The sequence below is a fragment of the Meriones unguiculatus genome (assembly GCF_030254825.1).
Source record: "Meriones unguiculatus strain TT.TT164.6M chromosome 13 unlocalized genomic scaffold, Bangor_MerUng_6.1 Chr13_unordered_Scaffold_34, whole genome shotgun sequence".
In the NCBI taxonomy this organism is placed as follows: domain Eukaryota; kingdom Metazoa; phylum Chordata; class Mammalia; order Rodentia; family Muridae; genus Meriones; species Meriones unguiculatus.
This window is the reverse complement of record NW_026843646.1, coordinates 14777267-14798569: the sequence shown is the minus strand read 5'-3', so window position 1 is coordinate 14798569 and position 21303 is coordinate 14777267. Positions and strand designations below refer to the sequence as shown.

Here is a 21303-nt window from a genome sequence, read left to right as displayed (position 1 = left end):
ATCCAAGCACCACGCAATCAGTGGACATACAGTACAGATCTGTAACCCCATCTCTGGGAGAGGCGGAGATGGGTTCCAGTTCAGCTGGAACTTGCTGGCTGGTTTCCAGCCTAGCCTAAAAAAAAACCTGCCCCCACCCTTTCTTAAAGAAATAGGTGAAGGGTAGCAGCAAAGACCATGTGATACCCTCATTTGGCCTCCGTATATTCAAACATATACGTACACATAAGTGAATAAACCTTTTTCTATGAAAAAATATTTAAAAATACAAACACTCCTTAATGTACAGTGGAGATAAATCCTGCTAAACCCATGCATGCTGTGAGACTGTGATTTGTGTGGAAAATGCATCAAATACATCTCACCTGCCCAGCATCCCGGCCTCCCGGGCCACTGTAGGGCAAAGCTCTCTGCTGTAGGTCAGGACTCCACAGAAGATCCCACCAGGGAATATGGAGGATGTGAGCAATTGGCAATATTAATTCCAGGTCTGGAGAGGTGGCTCAGGGCTTAAGAGTACTTGCTGCTCTTCCAGAGGACCCTAGTTCAGTTCCCTGGATAGTCTGCTCACAACTATCCATAATTCCACTTCTAGGGGATCCCTCTTCTAACCTCAGGCACTAACCACAGGAGGATGAAATCAAACACATTATGCAGACTAAACTCTCAAGCACATAAACAAGTAAATCTAAAAATAGTTTTCAATTAACTCAAAATCAAACACATAGTGAATCTGAGATGTTCCTGGTGAAGCTTGCTTGAGTTGCGTCATGGGAATCCACTGTAGCATTGGCTCCGGAGGTGCCATGTGCGCACTTTGCACCACACAGGCTGCCACACACCGCACACACACAGACACAGACACACACACACACATGCTGCCACGCACACACACACACACACACACATGCTGCCTCACACACACATGCTGCCATACATACACACACACACACACACACATGCTGCCTCACACACACATGCTGCCATACACACACACACACACACACACACACACATGCAGCCCCACCGCACACAGTCAGGGAAGGCTGCATGAAAATGCTCTTTTTACTCTTCCCAAGGAACAACACCTGATAATCACGTAGGACAGCTCTACAAACTATGATGTGTATTTTCTTTTCTCTCTGCAGTTGAATTTTCGTGGCCAGAATGGGGAAGCAGAACAGCAAGATGTGCCCTGAAGTCATGCAGGACTTACTGGAGATCACGGACTTCCTGGAGCATGAGATCCAGGAGTGGTACAAAGGCTTCTTGAGAGACTGCCCCAGTGGACACTTATCAATGGAAGAGTTTAAGAAAATATATGGGAACTTTTTCCCTTATGGGGATGCTTCCAAATTTGCAGAGCATGTCTTTCGTACCTTTGATGCAAATGGAGACGGGACAATAGACTTTAGAGAGTTCATCATAGCCCTGAGTGTGACCTGAGGGGCAAGCTGGAACAGAAGCTGAAGTGGGCCTTCAGCATGTACGACCTGGACGGTAACGGCTACATCAGCAAGGCAGAAATGCTGGAGATCGTGCAGGGAGGGGCCCTGGTATGTTAGAGGGAGAAGCATGTGTCACAAGAAAGACTCAAGAGGCACCGGGAGAATTGGGACTGAGTGTGTAATCTGGTGTGTTTCTGAGGCAGTTAACTTTTGAAAAGTTTGAATTTGCATGCCCAAAAATGGCATAAAAATCTCCACTGGTCAGAATTTCCTGCAAACCCAGGAGCTCAACTCTGCTGCCTGCACATGCTCTCCTGTCAGCAGTCACCTGGGCTTTGGGGTGACTCCCACACTGCAGAGAGCCAGGGCTCTCCCTGGTGGCTACCCTTGTTATAGTCTTCCCATTGGTCAATATAACGTCCTGCTCAGTCATAGAGTTTACGGTCACGTCTTCTGAAGTTGCGTGAGTAACAAAGCCCTGGCTTGGGTCCCCACCTGCGTTTTTCAGGGACCACCTCTGTGGCTTTGATCAGCAGTCAACGCAAGCAGTGTCTTCACCTGTGAAGTGGGACTGCCTGTCATGGGGCTCGTTTAAGTTTAGATTTACCTCCCCATGTGAAATGCTGTCTTAGTTACCGTTCTGTTGTGAAGAGATACTGTGACCAAGACAACTCTCATAAAAGAAAGCATTTAATTGGGGACTTGCTTACAGTTCTGGAAGGTTAGTCCGTGATCATCAAAGTAGGAAGCAAGCAGACAGGCATGGCGCTAGAGCAGTAGCTGAGAGCTTTGCATCCTGATCCATAGGCATCAGGGAGAGAGAGACTGGACCTGGTGTGGGCTTTTGTACCCTCAGAGCCCAACAAGACCACACCTCTTAAACCTCTCTAAACAGTTCCACTGTGGACCAAGATTTCAAACATATGAACCTATGGGTGCCATTCTTATTCAAACCACCACAAATGCCCAGGACCAAACACATAGTCAAGATCACTGTTCTTAATTTACAGCTTTGTAGGGTCTGGACTCTTTATCCTATCCAGGATGCAAATACAGAGAGCTTCTTCATTTTACTAAGAAACGCTGAGTTTGGCCTCCCCAAACCACTCAGTTTGAGTAAATTCACTGAAGCAAACAGGAGAAGGTGGTGCTGGTAGGCTCGTGGTAATGGCAGCTTGCTGAGCAGTGGGTGGGGTCTGGGGACAAAGCTAAGGAGATTCACTGAGGGCTCAGGAGAGACTTGGAGAGCTTCTGCTACCGCCATTACTAAGAACTAGATGATGACAGAGACCACGGGAGCTGGCTGCCGTTCACCTCTAGGTAGGTGAGGGAAACTCGGTAGAGAACCACGTGGTGGAGGTGGGTCAAGGGCGTGGGTTTTGGATTCTTGGAGGGCTCAGCTCAGAGGTCACATTCATTGCAGGGCTTCTGGGCAAATGTCCTATTGAGATAGAGCTGCTGCCCTGGGAAAATGGTAGCGTTGGGTAGGAAGGGATGGAACAAGGAGATGAAAGAAGTCAGCTGCTGTAGGAATGGGGTTAGGATAAAGGATGGCTAGCTTGCGGAGAATGTTGGGGACCATGACAAGGGACCATGACAAGCTGGACAGAGCTGAAAAGACTACAATAGAGCTGTGACTGAACAGTAGTCATGTTCAGGTGGAGCCTGCATGGGCAGTTACAGCACAAACGTTAGGAAGATGCAAGATGAGGGTTTCTGGTGACACTGCCTCACCCAGGAATCGCTCTCCAAGCACTTCTCTCTTCTGAATGGCCACCAGTGGCTCTCCTTCCACCAGAGGGTAACAGGCCATACCAAAATAATCACTCAGTGATATAGATCTTAAGCATTTCCCCTCCTCTGCAGAGGGGGACAGCTAATGTAAAAGATGGACAGATAAAGGGGTGGGCTTGAGAGATAGTTTAGTGGCTAAGACCACTGACTGCTCTTCCAGAGGACCAGGGTTCAATTCCCAGCATGGTGGTTCCCAACAGTCTGTCACCCCAGGCTCAGGAGATACACTGTCCTCCTCTAGCGTCCACAGGTACTGCAAGCACAAGACATACATGCACCCAAAGCACCCATATTGTACAATAAAGCAGAATATTAAGAGAAAAGTATTCATTATTCCATCCTACCCTCAATTTTTTTTTATTTTTAAAAATTTTTTGTGGGTAGGACAGTTTCTTAAATGATATATTTCTTGATAATTTTTAATATGATGATTTTTAAATTATATATTTCCTGGTCCTCTTACCATGCATTAAAAATATTCAGTTACTTCTGTAAGGTATATGTTATTTTCTACCTTGCCATTTTCATCTTGCAGAGTAACACAAGTATTTCTGTGTTTATAATGATGTCTTATAAAAATATTTAATAAAATGCATAATAATCCTACAGTATATTAAAATTACTTAATTTTCTACTGTTGGATATTTAGGTTACCTCCAGTTTTCATTATAAATGATTTATCCTTTAAAAATAAAGTAAATCTGCCAGGTACAGTGGTGCATACCTGTGATCATTTCAGGCCAGTCTGATCTACAAAGTGAGTCCAGGACAGCCAAGGCTACACAGAGAAATCATGTCTTAAAAAAAAAGTCAATCTTTCTATATAAAGTTTTTCTATATAAAGTTTTTCTTTCCATTCTTAGGATGGAATCCCAAAAGCTGGGTCAATATTTCTAAGATCTCTTGATACATCTTATCAAAGTAGTTTTTCTAATGCCCCCACAAGTGGAGGTAGGACAACTGCTTATCATTTTGCACCTTAGATTTCCCTTATTTTTTGATAGTTAAACAAAAATTAAAATTCCAAGGTTTGATTTCTGTAACTATAATGAATGCCTGAAACAATCGACTTACAAGGAGGTTTGTTTTGACTTACAGTTTTGTAGATTTCGTCCCCTCTGTGAGTCTGGGCCTGTGGCAAAACATTACATCAGGGTCGGGAGTGTGAAGCAGAGAAAAACCATTCACTTCACGGCCAGCAAGCAGTGAAAGAGAAAAAGACTGAGGTGCTGCAGTCTCCTTTGAAGACTCACTCGGACTACCTGAAGATGAGCCCAGCAGGCCCCCTCTTAGAGAGTCTACCACTTCTCAGCAGGGCCAGACCTTCAGGCGCAGAGCTTCGGGAACACATGACATTCAGTTGTAGCTTTCATCCTAACTAGGCTTTTTTGCTATTATGTGTTGTTTTACTATTTGGTACTGGGAACAGAACCAGGGGCTTCATGAGTACTAGGCAAACTCCCACACACCCCAGCACGGACTTTGCTGCATTCCAGGCCTTTCTATCTCAGAGCGCTGGGCTCTGCCCTTGGAAGAGTGGAAAGGGCTATTCTCATTTTGGACAAAACTTCTTCCTAACTGGAATCTGAAACAGAAATGCCCAAGAGCCATGGTGTTATCTTCTAATGTTTTGTTTTTTGTTTTGGTTTGGTTTTGCCCAATTTTCCTGGAGGTTTTTGCAGCCATTGTTGATGAACCTGTAGATAGCAAGACTGTAAGGAGCTTACGAGAATGGAGATGCAGCTATGCACTCATCTGCTATCCATAGCTCAGCAAAGGCCCTGGCAAGGGGAACAGTGTTCAGGAAGGTCACATTGCCCCGTGCTTTGGAATGTGGCTTGGAAGAGCAGGTAGGAGAACGCTGGGACATGCAGAACACGACAGCAGACCCCAGACCCTGAAGGGTCTTCCACCATGTTCAAGCCTGGTGAGAAACATGAAGGTGTGCTCAACCTGATGGAGGCCTGCCCCTCACTGTAAAGTGCCCTAGGCCACTCCCAGGCCCTCATAAGTGTCCAGACCTGAACTTCAGACATGTGTGTGTAAGGCTGAGGTTCTTAAGAAGCCTGTCAATAGAAGACTCAAATTCTTCAACCGTTGGACACCCCCATGCCTTTGATGGTTAATACTCATGGCTGCGAACACCACAAGCACCTGAAGTGACTTTAGATCATCGAAGAGATTAAATTAAATCTCAAACCATTTTCATACCCAGGGCTATTTTGCAAGCTGACAGTCCACACAGTCCATCACATTCTTAGGCTGATCCCTATCATCAGTTATTTGGGATGAACTGGAATTCAGTGTACCTCACTGAGCTCCACGGTCTGGTTTTGTTTTTGTTTCTGTTTTTTGTTTTTTAATCTTTTATTCCTTCCCTTTTTGAAAGCCTACACTCTCTAAGCCCTGTCACAGGAAGCTATTTGTGGGGATATTCTTGTCTTTGTCCTAGCTGGTCTGCACCACTTAGGAAAACATTGATTTACTTCAAAGCAGTCACTGTCTGCTGAGTGTCTGTGGTAAGCTGGGCAAACAGCTGTTTGGAAGCAGGGAGGCGGGGCCAGCTATGCTAGGGAGCACCATAAGCGGACTGAGGGTCTCATTGTTGAAGGAACACTTGTAGCTTAATAACAATCTCTGAAAGCAACTTCCTAGCTGAATCACCATCCCTTCAAGACTCAGCAATTCAAGCCATTTAATGGGGAATGAGGGGAGGAAAATTTATGATCATTTACCTACAAATGCTGACAGGGTCAGGGCGTAGACCAGGATGAAAGTGAGTCTTTAATTAGGCTTTGCATAGAGATGGAGGGATGTACGCTGTTCAGAAATCATCCATTTGTTGTACTTAGATCTTTCCCTCGACTTAGTTTTGGAATAGCATTAGTGACAAAAAGGCTAGAATTCATTTCCGGATATTGGTATGAAAGACTAGAATTTACCACACTACCATGAATTCTGTGCTGAAGCCAGCTGAATTAGTCTTTATGGCTGCTACAGCAAGGAGCCCCAAAGCTCATGGCTTACAAGCCCACAAATATATTATCTTATAGTTCTGAAAGTCTGACCTCAGTTTCACTGGACTAAAATTAAAGTGTGCTTATGGTTGTGTCCCCTTCTGGAGCTATTTGGAGAAAAGATTTCTCATCTGCCCCAGTTCTTAGAAGAAGTTTACATTCCCAGGCCTGCTCATTCACCTTCAAATACAGCTGCACAGATGCTGGCTCCCTGGGACTGCAACCCTGATCGTCTCTTCCGTTCATGCATGCATTTGTGTAGTTATGAATGTTAATCATTGGTTCCTGTGTTTTCCGGGGCCATGTGTGGAATCCAGGTGTACCCTCCCATCTCCAGATCTGTGATTGATTCATCCAGTTTTGAGAAGTCTCTTTGCTATGTAAGGTAAGACAGCTCCAGGCTTCAAGCGTCAGGACACAGACATCCACAGGGGGTGGGGGGGGGTTCATTACTCAGTCTACCACATATGCTGGAGGACAGTTGTGGCTCTTTTTAAAGAAAACTATTTATTTTCACTATTTTTTGATGTACCATCATCTGGATGAATAAATTAAAACATCTGTGAATTTGGTTTAGAACCTTAAATGAACACTTCTTTTTTACAGTTATGTGTCTGATTTCCTGTTAGTTACAAATTTAGGATCCTGATTTAGGCTGGTTTTTAGTATTGTACAGAAGCACTTCCTGCAGCTTAAAGCAGGCTGAAACGGGGACCTTTCCCCACCATACTCTGGATTCTCTGCTCTCCATGGGAACAGCTGCCTGTCACTTTATGAGGAAGGAAATTCCTTTCTTCCTCTCATAGTTCCAGCTCCCTGCCCTGCTTGGGGGCAGTCTAAATGCCCACACACCCGCCATGGCACAGGCTGAGTCTATGGAAAGGGCCAAGTGATACCTGAAAGACATCACCAGTTCTCCTGTGGCCTAGAACTTCCTGGAGCTGTCAGAGACAGAAGCTGGGATGGGAATACAGCATCCAGTGTAAGAGATGGAGTGACGCTTGCCTCCCGTCTGTTTGCAAGTAGTCACTGAGCAAGGCCGATGTGACGGCAGGACTGTCATTGGTTACAGGGACAGGCGTCAGCCTCATAACTCAACGTGAGCAACAAACAAGTGCAGGCAACAGCCACCTTTACCCAAAGTAAAGATGATGGCTAGGCATCTTGAGGAAAGCAGGCCAATGTCCCCTTCTTTTTAAAACTTCAGGTTCCCCTATCCTCCTTTTGCATCTATTATGTGCTCCTTGCAGGTCCCTTAAGAAGAAATTTAACCATGAGTCTACTTTCTTGACTAGTGGAATGCACAAACCATCTAGTTCCTTCTGGATGCTATGTTTTTGTCTATCAAAGTTTTGATCTGTAGACTTATGGTTTTTATCAGATTTGGAATGTTTTTAGTAATTATGCTTTTGGCTCTCTTTCTTCCCTCCTTCAGTCTTTAATTATGGACATACTGTACAGCCTGAAGCCCACACACAATCCACCAGCATTGCAGATGCTAACTGTTCTCCCTTTGATCTTGGGTAACTTAGCCTCATGTCTACATGAGTACTTGTTTTACTAGTAGATCTGATTTGCCATCAATCTCACTCTGTGCATTTTCCACCTCAAACATTGTAGAATTCATTGCTAAAAATTCAAGTTGGGTTCTTTGTAATGTCTTCTCCCATCTCTTTTGGGGAAAGATGGAGCACATTTTTGTATGGGTTTAAATGGCTTTCTGCTAATTATAACATCTGTGGCAGTTCTGGGCCACTGGATGGAGTTACTCCTCCTTCTGTGTGGATGATACTGCTTCCTTAGGAGACTGATAGCTTTGGGTGGGAGGGCACAAGACATTGTGAATTTTACCCGTTGAGAGGTATATTTTGTAAATATAAATTCTGTCCAGCTTTTTAATGTCCTTATGCTTTGTTCGGAGAAGTAGTTAAGTTTCTAGGAAATGGCTCGAACTTTCCAGATCTTGGTTTTAAAATTTGAGCAGGGATCACTGGGACTAACTATTTCCCAGTAGACAGACCCCACAAATCAGGAGGTTTTCCATGGATGGTGACATTCTTCCTGACCACAGCTGACGGTCAGGCTCTCCTCATCCATCTTCCCATTTGATTCTTTCAACCCTGTTTTTTGCTAGTTCTCATTCTTCTGCACAGGAACTCAGCCAGACACACATGGGGAGCCTCAACAGTGCTCTGGACTCCTGCCTGTGTGGTTTTCTCCTTTACACTGTCTTTGAATGACTAAACACCTTGGTCTGTCCACCCGCCAGTGAGTCTATAAAGCTCCTTCCATAGGGGTGAGTCAGTCACTGTCACAGCATCACAGTGGAGATGTCCAGGGCTTACTTCTTCTGGTTCTAGTTTCTCAGGAATCACTGTCATTGGCTGCCTAATTTACAGATCTTATAAGCTTATACATCAGGTTCGATGTATTTCGTCTTTGTCAAATCAAAATATTCTTCAACCATTTCTTGTGTGTAGATGATCCATTCTGATTACTCACACCTCGATCTCTATTACCTCCTTCCTGTCCTCATACCTACCCTCCCCCCATGTAAGTTGTTTTCCTATTTTCATGGTTTTTTTGCTTTGTGACCCGTTGGCTTTAACCAGTGCCATCTATGGAACATGTTTGGTTTCTGTTGGTGATGGCTTTAACTGGGAGGGTAGTCCAGTCCCTGAGAATCCTGGTTGGAAGTAACCTTCTCTGTTTCCATTTTCACATTCAGTCTGAATGCCTGTCTCTCTGCCCCCTGTGAGTTTCTTGACCTGGACCATGCTTTCCTTTTCTAAATCTGAAAGATATTGTACGGTCCCTGTGCTTATCACAAAGCCAGCATGCATTCATCAACCAAAGCAAATACTAAGCCACAAAACATACACAGATGAATAAACATCCTATGAAGCAATGTAGATTCCACTGGGAAGAGAAAACTCATGGAGAAGCATCATGGGTCTTGGATCATTAGTTCTGCCAAGAAGAAGAGGGAAAAGAACAGAGGATTCCAGGAGAAGGTGTTAGCATCAGACTTGGTCTTGGCTCAGAGAGACTCTCCTTGGGGTGCTGATTTTACCAATGCTTTGTAACAAAAGGATTGGTCAAACCAGTTTGGGAAGTGCTGGATTCAACTTAGTGGGCATCTTCAGTGCAGAGATTCTAAGGGCCTTTTTAACATTTGCGCTGTGGTATTCTTACCCTTCTTTAATACTTGTAAGCTTCATTTTCACAGATCTCTCTTCATTTCTATTTCATTCATTTGTTCACATTTTATAATATATTAATTTTACAAAAAAATTGACTCTGGTCAAGTCAGAGACTTTCTCATTATTCTTCTATTAAAACTTGATTTTATTTAAAGTATAAGAAATATACATTGTTCAATCTCTGTAATCAGAAGTGGAAAGGTAGCCTATCTCTGCACTTGAGCCCCTAAGTACTCTACTTTCTACATGAACTAAAAGTCAGTGTTGTCTGCTATTATATTTGAAAAGCTACAGATAGGTAGAATTGAAGTATTTCAAGATAAATATGAGCTACGGACTCAGTCAAAACTAGCACACAGTGCATCGAAGGGTGCTGGCACAGAAGCCCCTGGGGTGGTGCTAGGGACCACCAGCACTCAGTAATTTTCCAGTTAATTCTCTCTGTCCTAATACATTTCAGTCAGCATAAACCAGTGTTTCTCACCTTGTTTGGGTGATGGTGGTCTTAGGGCATCTTGAAAGACACATTTCTTAAAAAGAGCTGTAGGGGCACGTTGGCACTGGCTCACACCTTAATCCCAGGGCTTGGAGGGAAGAGGCAAGCAGAACTCAGAGTCTGAGGCCAGCCTGATTTACAGAGAGGATTCCAGGACAGCTAGGGCTCCACAGAGAAATACAATCTTGGGAGAGAAGAAAAAACAAAACAAAACAAAACAAAAAACTTTAGTGAAAGCACTGTATCGCAGAGTTTGTCCCGCTTATGTGTGTATAGCTTTAATTTCCACACACTTGGTTCTATAGATTATCTAATGTCTATCACCTTTAAATGATAAAAAGGCATCGTGCTGGCCTTTTAAATAGTAATCTGTTGTGTAGGAAGGAAGAGTCAGTTTATAAATCTGTACTTAAGATCTTCAAAGTTCTCAGGCTTGTATGGGGAAAAATATGCAAAGTGGACAGACCCTATTTTGAACAGGAAAAACTGATAGTTTATTTTTTCCTAAGTAAAAACCTTCATGAAATGTAGTATAAGAATGAGATGTCATTTATGGAGAGGGAGCAAGAGGGGCTGAAGAAATGACTGACTGGTTAAGATCACTGCTCTTCAGAGGGTAGAGATGGAGTCCCAGCCCACATGGCAGCTCACAGCATTCTCTAACTCTACTTCCAATGGATCTGATGCCCTCTTCTGGCCTTCGTGGTCACCAGGCAAACACTCATGCACATAAATAAAAAATGTTTCAAATAATAAAATAAAAGAGGAGATGGGAATGCTGTTCTCTTGTCAGAAATGGTACTCAAATACCTCAGCAGGACATGGTGATGGACATTGATGTAGTTTACCTTTCCAGCTGAATGACATATCATTCCAGCATGTAGACACCGACTGCAGTTTAAAATTATTACCAGAAAAGGTTTTCAGGGTCTCTTATCCTGGTGTAGAAATCTTTCTAAGTAGGATGCTTTTCCTTATCTGCAATCCACAGACAGCACTGCTCAGCTAACCTCCGCTGCCATCAGAGAGCACTGAATGTCTGGTGCTTTATAGGAAGAGTCTAAATTCTCTGGTGAAAAGAGTCGCTTTGGTGTCTTTCAGAGAAAACGCCTTGATTCTTAAAATTGTGCCTGGCCTTGGTCGATCCACAGCCCTGTCAATCCAGATGTGACTGTTTCTAAGAGTTTGTTCTTTCAGGATGGAAGGAATGGAGGGAGGGAGGAAGGAGGGAAAGTAAGGAGGAGTGAGGAAAGACCACAAAGAGGAAGGCCATAGTGAGCCTAACAGGGAACAACCTTACTGGGCTTCTGAGTGTCCCAAAGGTACACATATACCCAGGGACAGCGTCCTTCTAACAGGACTTAAAAATAGGCTACCTCTGCCAGGTCTTCACTGACATTGCTAAAACTAACATGCGGAAGCAGCTTGGTTTCTCTATGGCTTAATCCCATTAAGTTTGGGGGAAATGGTGATAATAAAAGACATGGTTTGCCTCAGAGCACTGGTTGGGACTGTGTCTTTTCTCTTGAGGCTCTAGAGCCCTAGACTGAAGCTCAACAGTAGTCAGTTTTGGTTGTTCCTGCTCTGGGGAACAGAAGGAAGCCATCATCCCTCCAAGCTAAGCTTGTGAGACTGACACCACTGGGGCCTGAAGCCCCACCTGCCCTATCTTCTCTGTCCTGGGGCCTGAAGTCCCCCCACACCACTGTCTGTGCACTGCCCTGGGGCCTGAAGCCACCCCTGTCTGCTCTGCCCTGGGGCCAACCACATTACAAACTTGGTTTGGGGATCACTGCATTCATCCTATTGGCTAATTGATGCACAAAGAACAAATCTAATCTAATTGCCATAACAAAGCCATTATGCTTGGCCAAAGACCAGCCTCTTAAAGGAAACCTAACCATCCAGACATCCAGGTGCCCAGTTTGCAACTGCTACTAATGCATCGTCTTGTGGAGGATTCAGTGACTCTGTTCTTTGTGGGCTGGTGATGTGGCGAGGGAGCTGTTTGTAGAGCCCTCATTTCTCTGAGCCAGTTCTATTCCTTTGTAACAGTTCAGGACCCTGTCGGCTGTTCTCAGCTGTTCTCACAAGCCTCCATCTGTGTCATCACCTGTGCTGTGGTTTAGAACCACAGGCCAACCTGTTGGCTGTAGAGGTAGTCTCCTCTTACGCCCTGTGTTTGTGTCAGCTTTCACGCCTCCACTCTAGCAGAAGTGTTAAAGGACTGACCTCCATACTGCTACTGCTCGTTGTCATCAAAGTCCCAGAAGGAGGATTCCATTTAGCCCTAGCCTTCCAGGCCAGGGTTCTTAAAGGGTCAGTGGGTTTCTAAGGGAGCACTAGGGACTGAGAAGAACGGAAGTGAAGGCTTTCATGACAACTACTAAGGCGTTGCCGGTGTGCCTAAGCCCATCTAAACGGTGGTCTCTGGAAAGTGGGATACTTTTCTCAGTGTGGTAGCATCCAAGCTCTTTCTAAAGGGCAGATGAGATGTGAGAGGACAAACCCCGCCAACTGCTTTTCTTTGGAAGGTCTGTGCTCTTTTCATGTCTTGCTTCATAGTCAGCCTTCAGGGCGGCCTGCCCTAGCCTCCTTTCAGACCCAGAGTCCCACACCTCTTGTCATCATGCCACACAGTCCCTTTGCCCATCCCACAGTGGGCATCTCATCCTTCTGCCTGCTTCCTGGTAAACCCCTCAGGACAAAGGCAGGGCTGGGCGCAGTATCCTGGTGTGTCAGACTCAAGACAGAAAATGACAGGTGAATGAGTGGGTTGGGAAAATGAATGGTAACTGAGACCTGTGGAGGGGATAGTCAGGAGCAGAGGCTTACAGGGTTGGGGTGTTGGTGGATATGCTCCTAAATCCGCAGGTCTGCATAGTTGTCTGCAGTGATAGATATGTATCCACAAACATTTGCGCCAAAGGGGGAAGCTGCAGCTGTTGGCAGACTCCGAGAGTGTAGGGAGCTTACAAGAATTAGATTTTATGTATAAATACACATTTACAGAGGGAGAGAGACGTGGGAAACAAAGGGTGGGAAACAAAAACTGTGAGACAAAGAGTGAACCTTATATAGAGAAGCAGAGTAAAGGAGAAGAGAGGAAGAATATGAGAGCTGGGTTGGAGAGATGGCTCAGTGGCAAAGATTCTCTCTGCTCTTCCAAAGGTTCTGAGTTCAGTTCTCAGCACCCACATGGCAGCTTTCACCTGTCTGAACCCTCTTCTGGTGTACTCATATACATAAAATACACAAATAAATAAATCTTAAAAATGTATATATGAAAGAAGACAAGTGAGGTGGGGCTCTCACTCTGGAACAAATTCTTTACACTGGTGCTATACAAGACCTTGCAGTAGCCACTGCCAGTAGCCTGATGAGTAGCCAGGCATGATCGCCCGTCACAAAAGGAGGGTGTCCTGGCCAACTATAATTGAGGGTAAGTGGAATGAAATGCTCCCAGAGACGTTGCAATAGAGCCATTTGTTTGTGCAGAGGAAGGGAGAGTGCATGCTGAAGAGGAAGGAAGGGAAGGCATAGGTGGCTTCCTGTGGTAGGGTCCCGTTTTCTTTTATCCTTAGTACATGGGCCAGGCTTGGGGGTGAGCAGGTGAACACTCAGATAAGAAATGAGTGCGAGTGAAGCCACTCATCTAGGAAAACAGGAGAGCACCTGACTGCAAGACAGTCACAAACACAAACCAGGAAGGAGCCCCCAAGAGGCAAAAAGACTCAGGAGAGAAACAACTGGGTCCAAAAGAGATTGGGGAAAGACAATCACAGTATGCTGAAGTCTTGAGGCAAAAAATAAATGCCTCTGTTGTCTGTAAATATTCCTCAGCTGACACCTCTACGCATGCTGACGGAGCAGTGCTTGCCCTGGACAGAGGCTGTGCTGGGGTGAACCGGTGGGGTCCAGACACTGCACTGCTGTTGCTGTTCTGAGATCCCTGAGATTATGAACTCACAGAACACAAAGAAGCTCGAAGTGTGTGTGTGTGTGTGTGTGTGTGTTGCCTGGTCCCATCTTGCCTTGTTCTGGAGTTAGCAGGAAAGCTTTCCCACTTTTAAAAAGAGCACTACCTCTATGGCCAACAGGTTGGCCTGTGGTTCTAAACCCATAGCACAGGTGGAGACACAGATGGAGGCTTGCGAGAACAGCCGAGAACAGCCGACAGGGTCTGGGACAAGAACTAATTACAGCCCTATTCTTGCCTGTAGGAACTCTTTAGCAAGCACTTTTCAGGAAAGCTGGATGTGGCTGAGTTTATCCAGTGTTGGCCATCACTCTAAACTGGGCCACGGTGCTGGCCTAGAGTGACTGACCATGGGGTGTCCCTGGAGTTCAGCAAGGGACGTGGAAGTCTGCCGCAGGGGTCTCTGAGGGATGGTATCTGCCCAAGGGGACCTCTACTGGGTGAATCTACCTTCATTCTTATTTTGTTGGCTGGGATTAGAACATGTCTACAATATTTTAGGTATTTCTGATAGGATTGATCCTAAACAAGAATGTAAAGCAGGGAAATTTAACCCTTACTATCACCTTCGCCTGGCATTTCCTCTTCTCTTTAGTTGTCTTTATTTCCCTGTTTTTCCCAGTTACACTGATGTACCTAGAACTCCAGAAAGTTCCAGAACTTTCTGACAAAATCTATTTTTTTAAACGTTTTTACCATGCTGAAGTGCCCAAAGTAAAATTGATTAACAATGTCATGATCTAAACAATGACTTCATCTTGCTCTTCCTAAATACAAAGTACCTTTGATGAGTGAGGCCCTCGAACCTTTCCTGTGCATCTTCACTTCCACTTACTCAGTCCTTCAGTCAAATCTCTTTTTCTTCTATCATATTTCACAGAAGTCTATCTCAGCCTGAGATTGCAAAGTTATTATAATCCAAAACTCTAACAGCACCTGCCTTCCCTCTCAGAGCTACTTGGATCTTCAGAGAATGAGTGAGCCCATAGCCACGCACTGTGGAGAAAACAGTGCTGCACAGGTTGAGAGGACTGATAGGGTCTGCCAGGGGAAAGATAATGACATACACATGGCCACCCTCACCCCAGTTCCTGTAATAATGACTCTGAGACACAACTGCTGAGAGCTCCTTTACACGTATAACACATCAGAGGCAGCAGGATGGGCTTTTCTGCCAGTTGGCACTACCGAGGGTGTCGTTGGTGGAGAGCAAGTTTGAGGGCCTGGCTTCTACCACAGACTTCACATTCTGTCCTGTAAAAGGCTCAGGGACAGACGGCACTCCAGCAGAGCAAAGGGCCCTTCCCCTTACTCCAGCATCTGACTCTTGATAGAGCTACTGTTGGCTTGAACTGTTTCCATATCACAACCCGGCTGCTTCTTTCCCTAGGCTATCTACAAAATGGTTTCCTCTGTCATGAAAATGCCTGAAGATGAATCAACCCCAGAAAAAAGGACAGAGAAGATCTTCTGCCAGATGGACACCAATAGAGATGGTAAGAGGCTAAAGGACTTTGCTTGGGTCAAGCTTCTGGTGGAGTCCGGGCAGGGTGGCTTTATAAAAGGACCAAATGTCAACCACAGGGACCTTATGCACAGTGATATGTGACAACCACCTATGCTGGGTGGGGAGGAATAGAAGTGGGTAGACCCTGGAGCTGGTCCCAGTCTAGAGCAAAGGCCTTATTTTCTAGGCCCTTCTAGCTTTCTCCTAAGTTAGCCTTCCCCAGAATAGAATGGGTCCTGTGGAGCAGAAATAAAAGGACCCAAGAAGCCACTGAGGTAGGATGGGCCTTTTCTAGAAGTCTGGATCCTTGTGGCCAATAGGCCAGAGTATGGGGATGTGCCTGCTGTTTCTTAAAGACCCCAACAGCTTTTATCCCAGCCTGCCTGAGTGATCTTATGAGCAGACTCTACAATGCTGCGTCCAAGTGAAAGCTCAGGTAGTGGGAAGCAGGTTGGAGTGGTCTGCTGGTTCCACTGGGTGAGGGTGCTGCCTGGATGCAGCCAGCAGGTGCACAAACCAAAGAGCGCTTGGTGACACAGGAGGACCACAAGTCTGAAGCTATCTGCAAAATCAAATAAATAGATATGGTTTCTGCATGTTGGGCTACCAAGTAAGATACAGGATCCCCAGGCAATTGAAAAATAATGACTTCTTTATAGCATCTCTCTCTGTGCAATATTTGGGGCATACGTATGCTAAGTAATTGATCATTATTCAACTGAAATTTAAAGTTATTTTAGAATCATTATTTTTATTGCCAAATCTTGAAATGCTATTCAGAAATAGTTCCTGAGTTTACAGTGCTAAGTCAAGGCCTACCATTGATGACCCAATGCTGCCAAAAGCTTCACAGCTCTTTAAACAAACATGTATTTCTTTATTATTTACATGCATGTATGTTTGTACCTGCACACATGTGTGAGTTTATATGCATCACACGCATGCAGAAATCTGCAGAGAGCATAAGAGGATATACAGTTCCCTGGAACTGGAGCTGCAGGTGGTTGTGATCTACTCAACATGAATGCTGGAAATCAAACTGGTCCTCTGCTCTTGACTGCAGAGCCATCTCTCCAGCCAACTCATTTTTAAAACATAAAACTCATTTTAATATTACAGTGTAGAATTTTGCAAGTATTATTACATGACATGTATGAGTGTGCCATGGTGCACACATGCAGAAGACATGTTTATGAAGTTCGTTTCCCCCCACTTTCCTTTACATAGTTTCCAGGAATCAAATTCAGGTCATCAGGTTTACCTATCACATACTTCTATTCACTGAGACAGCTCACTAGCCCCAGACCCTCACACCTGATGTTTAATAATTCTAGTGAGCTGTGTACAAATATACCAGGTCCTTCGTGGTGTGTATGATAGCATGTTCTGCATAGAATAAGCCTCCTTTTCCCCCCATACGTGGGGCGCCAGCTCCCTGAGAATCTTGGTTTGGTGGCACAGCCAGCTTGTTCACTGCTAGAAGTTGCCTCCATGAAGCTGCCTGACATCCTCTGAGAGCTGTTTTCCCTCATGTGCCCTGATTCACAGCACATAGTTTGTTTCACAAGTTTAAACAAACATGGGATTGTTTTTATGATATTGAACCACAGGTTTTGGTCATCTGGGGAACATGATGGCTTTAAGACCCAGCCTCTTCCTTAGAGGAGGACTAAATGATGGGGGGAAAGACACTTCTGGATATCTGGCTCAAGGCAATGGCAGAGCCTCTCCACTGGGACTGTTTCTATGGGATCAAAGAGCTCTGCCTGGGCCCTTGCCCAATGCACAGCCGAGTACTACTGCCCTGGGCTTTGAGAAGGAAAGATTTGTTTAAACAAGGAAAGCTATGGGGATGGAGGCAGTGAGGGCAGGAGGGCAGGGACTGCTGAGCACCCGAAAAACACACTGCTTCAGCTCAGGGCTTGGCTTCAGTGCTTCGGGCATGAGCCTCCTGTCCCTCCTCACTTGGAGCAGAGCCGGCGTGGTGTGAAGCCTGCTGCCACCAGAGTCTCCTTAGATAAGGGTCTTTGCATCCCACTGCTGGCCTCTGCCATGGAAAGTCTGCACCTACAAGCAAGTCAATCTGGGAGTCTGTGCAAGAGGCAGAGTTCATATGGGGTACCAAATGCTCTACAGCTTGTGGTGCCCGATGCCTGTGCTTGTGCCTGCAGCTTTAAAGTGTTTAGAAGATGCTGCTTCCAATCCCATCCCCTCATTCTCATCCTGCAGGGGCTGAGCAGGTAGCATGGAAGAGCAGCTAAGGAGGTACTGAAGTGCACAGGCCTGGAGGAGCCTGGCAGCCTCGTATCTGTCTTTGGAAAAACAGATGGGGCTAAGTCTGCAGGGAAGGTGAGAGGGCAAAGTTAGGTAGTTAGGTAACGGCTCCCAACAGTTCTATTTCCAACTATCAGTCAATGAGTCACTTCAATCAAATGGTCACCATGGAAGTGCCAGGAATGAGGAAAGCCACCCCCACCCCCATTTCTCCAAAGTGATAGTGACAGAGACCTTTACTGGCAGAGAGTTGAGGAGGAAGGATACTGAAGATCCAGGAAATTGAGGAGCCTGAGGTAAAAAAAGGAAGCTTGGGCTACACAGTAGAGTCCATATCAAAAAAGAAGAAAGAAAGCCATCTGGTGAGAGATCCAGGTTTTTGGCTTCCTTCTCAAGCCGCCTGGGTTGACAGAAGTGTATCACCTTCTGTCTAGAACACACTCCTTTATCCTCCCGACTTTGGATGACGGTGGTGCTATCCTCAAAAGTTGTTAAAAAGAACCTACACTCCTGCTCTGCCCACTGGGAGCGGGGTGGGGGGAGGAGTCTTCTGCAAACCGGAATACAGCAGTACACAGGGGCTGAAGGGCCTGAGCCTGGCACACGCAAATGAGCTAGGGCTACTCAGTCCTCAGAAGCTGAGCATGAGCACAGGGGCTCGAGGAGTGGGGTGAGGCCCCGGTATAGGTAGAGGCAGAAGAGCCACTAGGGCAAAGATTCAGGTCAGGGTAAGCCAGTACCCTCCCCAGGCCCTGGGTCCTGTCCTGGAGGTCTTGTTAAATGGCCCTGTGCACTGAGCGAGGTGGGGGAATGCCATGGTAAACAGAGAATTGGGGTCTCTGCCTCATGGTCTCCTGGCTTCTGGTGGGTGAAGCTGTGGGCTTCTGCTGTGCCCCGTGTGCAGTGCAAAGGACCACAGGCCGTCACTCACTGGTCCTCTTGCCTTCTAGGAAAACTCTCCCTGGAAGAATTCATCCAAGGGGCCAAAAGAGATCCATCCATAGTGCGTCTCCTGCAGTGTGACCCCAGCAGCGCCGGCCAGTTCTGAGCCCCGCACCCTAAGGACGCTACAGCTGCCTGGGTCTCTCCCAGTTGGCTTTTAAACTTATTTTATTTGTATTTTTTTGCCAAACAATATTGATGGTGAAGCTGTCCCCTCTTCAGTCAGACGCGCTCTGCTGTGACACCCTTGCCCCTTGCTTCTTTCGTCGTGGACGTGAATGCCCAGAGCGCTTGTGGAGAGCATGAACAGACTTCGTGGTGTTCCCTGTTGGATGACTTTTTAATCATCATTACTTTTTCCCCTTTGATTCTAATGTATCTGTCTTAAAACCCAAGACTGGTGGGGCCAGAGAAAAGAATTCCATTCTGCCCCTGAGATCCTTCAGCAAGCTTTGAGGGGTTTTGTTTGAAAGACAAAACTCCTAATCTGGGTGTGTTGTCACGCATGCCCTCAGGGCTATGGCAGGCACCCGGAGGCTAGGTTTTCTAACAGCAGGTTACCCCCTGGGGTAAAGCTATTAAAGCCAGCTGGGACATTCCCCTCCACCCCAGCAGGCTGTAGTTTCCAAGCTGTGAACATTACAAGGTAAATTAACAGAGATGGGGAAAGATGACTCAGCGGTTTTCCCACCCCACAGGTTTACAGAGGTGAGCTAATATGAGGTCCTTTGAAAAATCAAACACAGATGGTAACATTCTAAAACCAGACCCATCTTGCTACCTACTTGTGATTCATAAAAAGACTGCTGTATATAAAATATTGGGTATTGCAGACCAAATTAAGTGTTTTGCCTTATAAATGCATGTTTAGTGAGCGCTAATGCAATCTTACTACAGAAGACTTGTTTTAGCAGTTTATTGTGAAGCCAACTACAACGAATGTCAGTGTCTTGTTTTAAAGTCCTGTCTTTGCACAAATGTACCAGTCAACAAGTGTATTTTATATACTCCATAAAATTACAAAAGAATGATGACAAGGGCCTGCAAAACCTGCACTCCCGGTGCAGGGTCCGTACCGCTCCCTCCCCCAAAGTGACTCACAGACCGCGGTTCCATGCAAAAGCAAGAGGCAGTTTATTCCGATCGCTATGGGGGTCGTCCCTTCAAAGCAGGAGACGACCCCGAGCATACAAAGCACAGAGTTTTTATTTCAGGCCTTTACATTGATTAGTTAGCAGAAAAGATAGCAGTTATGCGGTTGGCAGCTGTAGCGGGGAACTCATAGCTTCAAGGACAGTCCTCCCCTAAATTGCCTGACTTGCTCTTTCTTTTTAGCTGGCCCTTATTCAAGGTCCAGTTGTTTTTCTTTCTAATTTGGGATGGTCCCATTTCTCAGGCCCAGCTTTGATTTCGAATGGTTTTACAGAGTCAAGGTGGCCAGAGGAAGGCAGTTTCCAAGCGTCTTGTCCACCAGCAGCTCTGAGAAGGGGCCAAGGTCCAGCAGCACACTGGCAGGTGCAGGTGTGCTGTCTTTCTAAGCAGAAGAATGTTCCTTAGACTTGGAAAAGCAGATTGGTCCTAACAGTGTAAACCTATATCCTCAGTGGGGGAGCCACGCCTAGAATCTTCTTTTTCTGCCCCCGGGTATCTTTCATGTAGTGAGGTGTGGGCCAGCCAGGCAGTTCACCCACCCACTGTAGGTGCCGGCTAGGGAGCCTGCAGTGTCTGAGGCCACCGTGGGTCCCAACAGCACTCCCTTTCACCGTGTTATTTGAATCTAGCAAAGCTGAGTTGTTGCTTGGGCTGGTCACCTCATATACACTACTTTGAAATAAGGGTTGGAAGCAAAAACTTCTGGCTACAGGCAACCAAAGCCTCACACACAGTGGCATCAACAAGGCCCAGACACTCAAGGATGTTGGTGGCAGAGCCTGCCTAAGAGGAGTCAGGAAGGTCTCTGCTGCCTGTAGCCACTTCCTGTAGAACAAACCCGCAAAAAGTTAAACACAGCTATAAGAAATGATGCCCAGGCAATTTTTGCTGGCTGAAGGTCCCCCCACACCCATGGCGATACTCTTAACTGGCAGAAGTTCAAACTTTAATGGTGTCTCCATAGGTTGAAATTTTGTGACCTAGATTTTGTAATCTTAATTTTTCCTAGTGTCATTTCCTTACCTTTTGTAGCAAGGCTTGCAAATCCTGTGAGCCAAATGATAAAGTCTGTTTTTGGAAAGCAAAATTAACCCAAGTTGGGATGGAAACCAGAGGTGGCCTCCAGCTCTTCAGAATTCAAGAGCCAGATGCACAGGTTATGAACCCTGTGGTCCCCAGAAGGCCTGGAGAGCTCCAGACCAGCTAGACACACAGACATAACAGACCTATCTGTATGTTTCCTCCTCTTCTCCACCTCTCCCAGGAAGGCATTGGGTGTCATTTTATGCATGCATGTTTGACCAACGAACGTCACAGCATCAGGAGGGCTGAGTGTCTGAAGACATCTGTCACTCCTGTGGCCAGGCAGTGTTTGTGCTGTGTTCAGGGGCCTCTGGTGGAGGTAGAGCCTGTTTTGTTCCAAGTAAAGGAAGTCTGTGCTGTCCACAGGACTGGAGGACATTTCAGAGTGCTTGACTGTTCATACCTCGC

General features: G+C 45.9%; 1 pseudogene; it reads left to right on the top strand.

Annotated features, from left to right (window-relative positions):
* The first annotated feature begins 1154 nt into the window (after positions 1–1154).
* Positions 1155–20131, top strand: LOC132650861 (neurocalcin-delta-like; annotated as a pseudogene).
* Positions 20132–21303: the final 1172 nt, after the last annotated feature.